We start from the raw sequence: 5,915 nt of genomic DNA, 5'->3' as shown, positions 1-5,915 counted from the left end.
CACATACACCGAAAGACAGACAGACAGACAGATGATAGACAGTAGAGAGATAGACAGATAGATAGATAGACAGATAGATGATAAAAAGATGCCATTTTAAAAACAAAATAAAAACAACTTTAAAAAGAGATGTTGGGCTGGGTGCAGAGGTGCCCACCTTTAATTCCAGTGCTTGGGAGGCAGAGGCAGGTAGATCTCTGAGTTCAAGGCCAGCCTGGTCTACATAGAGAGTTCCAGAAGAGCCAGGACTATACAGAGAAACCCTGTCTCAGGGGTGGGGTGGGTGGTTATGCCAGGCTGGGCCATCTCACCTGTACCACCAGATTCCTCTTCCCTCTCCACCGCTCTACTGCAGGAAGGCCATGAGGGATGAGGGCCCAGGGAGGGAAGGGAGCTGGCCACTCCCAGGCCAGGTCTTCTCCTGGGCCATCCTCTCCCACAGGTTTCCTTTCATCTCCCCTGGACAGTGACAGCAATGGGCATGGTCCCTACTGTTCGGTCAGCTCGACACAGCGTGCCTCAGAGCCTCCACACCGCCTGCCCTTCCCTCTCAAGCAGTCCCTCAACACTCCCTCGGATTACTGTCACCACGAAGAAGGGACCAGGTGTCAGCCTAACTCACTCTGTGCTTCTGGTTTGCTTCTTTGACATTTTCCCGCCTCTCTTCTGCCCCTCTCCTCTGAAGGTTATTTTGGAATCCAGAGACAAGACTGACTATGGACATCCTTATGACAAGACTGCCACTACCCCAGGAACAGTGGGCTGTGCAAACACAGTGAGGTCACCTGCCAATGAGGCCAGCGGCCCACGCTGGTGAGGTGCGCCCTGCAGCTATAGTAATTGTCTCTTGAGACCCAGGCTGCTCCCTGCAGTGTTAACCGGCTAACTGCTTCTCCCGAACCCCTCGAACCCTCGAAGAAGGCAGATGAGAGAGGAGCCAATGACCAGACCACTGGCCTGACCAGCCAACACTTCCTGCTCCAGCAGCTACGCAAGCCCCAAACCCTTCCCCTTTTGTTTCCCCTTTTTACAAAATCTCAGAGTTCCTCTCAGTCCCTCGAAGATGGACTTGGGGTCAACGGACCCTGTATCTGCCCATCTCAACGGCCCCACGCTGATTGCGTCTCTTTTCTGGTTTTCGCCTTATCTCTGATTGTCATATTACAGTGGATGAGGAAATCCTGTCAGCTAAGACTGCCAGAGCCAGGGCTTTTGCTTTTGTTGAACAAGTAGAAACAAGTATCTGTTTCTTTTTATGGACCACAGACTCCTATCACTAAGTTTTCCTTTTTAGTCCAGGTCTCAGGTAGCCCAAGATGGCCTCACCCTGTAGCCACAGTTGACTTGAACTTCTGTTCTTCCTGACTCTACCTCCCATGGGCAGGAATTACAGGTGTGTGGCACTGTTGGAGACAAGTCCTAAGAAACTTCTGACCTTTTCTCATTCCCCCCACCCTGCTGCACCTGGCTGACCAACATCCTGCTTGACAGTTGCAGAAAGGTGCTAACTGTACCATGACTTCCCGAGATAACTGCAAAGTGTTCCGGGTCCCGGGCCGAGAAGATTTTGTAACTTCCACCCTGCCCCTCCCTGAGTCCATAAACTCTAGAGTAAGACTTTCCAACCTGCCCTCCCTGAGTTTAGAAACTCTAGAGTGAGACTTTCCAACCTACCCCTCCCTGAGTGTTCTACACTGTGCTCCTCCCTCGCCCCGCCCCTATCTAAGGTTGGCCTTAAAAGCCTGCTCCGGTTCAATAAAATTTGACTCTTGACAAGTGCACATTTGCTTGAGTCCGTTCTTCTCTCTCGCCCGTTTTTCTTTCAGGCATGGTCCTCTTTGGAGACCCCACGAATTACTAGTCCCGCAGGCGGGTACATGGCACCATGACTAGGTTCCGCACTGCTAGGGAGTCCACATTGGGCCCTCTGCACTAACTAAGCTATCCCGAACCCACAAGGTGTAAGACTTACATCATTTCATATTTAAAAATTAAAATATGCACAGCAAACAGTAAAATATAGAGCACAAAAATGTGAGAAAAACAAACAATCCTAATTATAGTCTAAAACACTCAACTCTTACTTTATAATGAAATTGACACATTAGAGACGCAAACTTTTCTTATGGAAATTTCAGCCACAGGGAAAATTAAGAGAGCACAGTAAGATGGCGCCTTGCCTGTACCTGTTAGCCATGAACAGTAACAACACACAGCAAACGGGTTTCAACTCAAGTTGGAACTGCTTCCTTCCCCACTACCTACATAACTGGGTAACAGTAAAGAAAATGGTGGCCAGACAGCGGAGGGAGAGGGGAACAGAAAGTGAGAAGTGGACACAGATAAAGCTCAAGGGCAGAATCCTGCAAGTACCATGTGAGTCCTGAGGGCCTTCTTGCTGAGATCCCTGCGCACAGGATCTGAGACCTGTTTCTAAGCCAACGGATCTCAGCAAGGGTGATACCACAGGTTACATTGTGTTATAAAGTTCTATTTTCATCAACTAAAGAGACAGAGGTTTCTTCTTACTGACTTTTAAAGAAATAAGTTGCCAAAGTCTTCCTTGCCATATAGCAAGGAACTACAGCTGGCCTGAAGGGGCTCAGACCCTGGCAAGGGGCAGCTAGGAAGAAGGCCTGCTTTTTCCTACAGCCTTAAGGAGATCCGTTCTGATAACAAGCCTTAAGGAGAGAAGAGACAGACTTCCCAGATGACGCCATAGCTGCAGACTGATAAACTCCAGGCAGAAAGCCAGCCACACCTCACCAGGCTCGGAACCACAGCAGCGCTGGGGTCAGGGACCCATGCTGTTTGAAGTGACTAAGCATGCGAGGACCCTTTAGAAGGCTCTTTTTGGCCTCCGGGGACAAACACACCGTGGTATACACTCACACTGGCACACAAATGCACAGGAGTAAAAATAAAAACTTTTTATTGTTGTTTTTTTGAGATAGGGTTTCTCTGTGCAGCCTTGGCTGTCTAGACTTGCTTTGTAGACCAGGCTGGCCTCGAACTCACAGAGATCCGCCTGCCTCTGCCTCCTGAGTGCTGGGATTACAGGCCTGTGCCACTGTGCCTGGCTCAAAATAAAAACTCTTAAATAGTGAAAAAGAATACAGAGCTCAGGGGCTGGAGGGATGGCTCAGAGGTTAAGAGCGCTGGTTGTTCTTCCAGAGCTACAACTTCAATTCCCAGTACACACTTGGTGTCTTCTAGCCATCTATAATGAGATCTGGTGCCCTCTTCTGGTGTGTAGGTGTATGTGCAGACAGAACATTGCACACATAATAAATATTTTCAAAAAGAATGCAGAGCTCTACCCAGCCCTAACCTCAGAAAAAGTGGAAAACCCACCGAATCCATATTGAAGTATCATTGATTCAGGCTTCTGCCTCTACTGCTCTGATTCAGGGAACCCCTCCTCAGTCTCTGGTGCTGTACACTCCTCTCTTTTTCTGTGTAATTAACTCTTTTATCCTGTACACCAGTAAGACCCAGCAGCATTTGTCTTTCTGTGCCTGCCTTATTTCACTTAGCCTAATGTCCTCCAGGCTCATCCAAGTTGCTGCTAATAATGGAATTTCTGGTTTATATTCTGATTCAAACAAAACAACTGAAGAAAGTCTATGAGACAATTAGTACACTCTTAACATGGATTAGGTAGCTAACGACCTGCCTTTCTTTTAATTGATTGATTGACTGATTGACTGGCTCATTTTTCAGATTGGGTTTTATAATATAGTTTCAGCTGGCCTGAAACTCACTATGTAGACTGTGCTGGCCTCCACATCACGGACAGCCACCCACCTCTGCCTCCTAGGTGCTGGGATCAAAGGCATGGCCACTATGCTTATTTCTGTTTGTTTGGTTGATTGGTTTTAAAATTGGTTTTATTTGGGATGGGAGAGATGGCTCAGAGGTTAACAACACTGGGTGTTCTTCCAGAGGTCCTGAGTTCAATTTCCAGCAACCACATGGAGGCTCACAACCATCTGTAATGAGATCTGGTGCCCTCTGGGCAGGCAGAACACAGTATATGTAATGACTAATGAATAAATGGTTTTGTTGTTTGAAATGGGTCTCACTTTATAGCTGAGGCTGGTTCACAAGTGGGGAATTTACAAGTGTGAACCATCATGCCTGATGCTAATGACTATTTTTTAAAGACTCCTTAATGAAGGCTGGGGAGATAGCTCAGCGGTTGAAAGCACTGGTTGCTATTCCAGAGGTTCTCGGTTCAATTCCCAGCACCCTCATGGCAGCTCACAGCCATCTGTAATTCTAGTTCTAGAGGATCTGACATCCTCACACAGACATACAAGCAGGCAAAACACCAACAAATATTAAAAATAAGTAAAGCTGGGGGCTGGAGAGATGGCTCAGAGGTTAAGATCACTAGCTGCTCTTCCAAAAGTCCTGAGTTCAATTCCCAGTAACCACATATTGATGGCCCATAACCATCTATAATGAGATCTGGTGCCTTCTTCTGACATGCAGACAGAACACTGTATAAATAAATAAATCTTTTAAAATTAAAAAAAAATAAGTCTTAAAACAGAGATTCCTTAATGAGGATAAAGTTTTGTTGATGAGAACAGAGTTGTTAGTTATTTCCAGAAATATAAATACAAATGATATATTAAGCTTGAATTTGCTTGAAAATAACAGTAGAAAAAGAGACTGTATAGTTAAAACAAGACCAATGCAAGCTGAGCAGGTTGAAGTCAGTGTTGGCGACAATAATACATCACAATATTCTTCCCTTTCATTTTTTAGACAGGGTCTCACTATGTACCCCAGGCTGCCCTGGAATTCACTGGATCCTCCTGCCTCTGCCACGTGCTGAGACTAAGGTTATGCGTCACCACACCTGACATAATATTCTAAGTGAAATTTTCTATAAGAAGCTTTGAAAATAAACCAGGATCCGCCCAGTGCTGTTACCATCCTGGAGGACGGAAGCCTGAGAGATAGACCCTTTCAATTAAGAAAAGAAGGACATCCCGTTTGCCCATCCTGTGTCCCAGCTAGCACAGATACGAGAGAGAAACACAAAGCAGAGCTGGAAAGGACCAGAATCACCCCCATTTCTGACGCCAGCTCCTCAGAAACTTCAAGAGATAATAAACTGAAAAACTAGATAAGAGAGTCCAGGGGCTGATGGGGTACAGCTTGGTGGCACACATCTGACACACCCGAGGCCCCCAAGGGGGAAAAAAGATTCTAGCTACAGGTTTTCCATGGACCTCAATCTATACAATCAACCTCATGGAGACAGGTTCTGAAAGAAGAGAAACCAAATAAAGTTCTCTGAACGCACTTTCACCTCAACCCCCTCCTATACCCAGGAATTTGGGCCCCAGGACCTCTCAGAGCACCCTAAAACCTCATTTCCTCCCTTTCTGCCAGCTACACTTAGCTCACCAAATGTTCATCCACTCACTGTCAAAGGGCACCAGGCTCATGTCAAGAGCACCAGTAATACTGTTATGATATCCCAACAGTCAGCTTGGGCCTGGCCTCGGTCCACAGCGTGCAGCCACCATGCCCCACTGACCACAGGCTTCTTCTGTTCCTTAACTTCCAGGTTTCTCTTCCACCTTAGCAGAAGGCCATCTAAGGCCTCCTACATGACCCTTCAATGCTGGGGGATCTCCAGGTTTGGACCTTGCCCCCCCCCCTCTCTGCCAGTCACCCATTCTGCAGGCTCCAGGGCCACGCCTGTGCAGGCTGCCCAAACTCTGCCTTCCCCTTGCAGATCAGACTGTTCCTGAATATCTGCTCCTCAACCCCTACTAGGGAAGTTCCCCTCTTACATAGCACATACTTACTGAGCAGTTCCTGTCCTCAGGTGACTCATCATCTTTGCCTCAGAACCCAGCCCAGTGACTGGAAACGTGGAGCTATCTTGAATG

The sequence above is a fragment of the Psammomys obesus genome, unplaced genomic scaffold (genome assembly GCF_907164565.1).
Source record: "Psammomys obesus unplaced genomic scaffold, mPsaObe1.curated_primary_1811, whole genome shotgun sequence".
NCBI classification, from domain to species: domain Eukaryota; kingdom Metazoa; phylum Chordata; class Mammalia; order Rodentia; family Muridae; genus Psammomys; species Psammomys obesus.
This window is presented reverse-complemented; position numbering follows the sequence as displayed.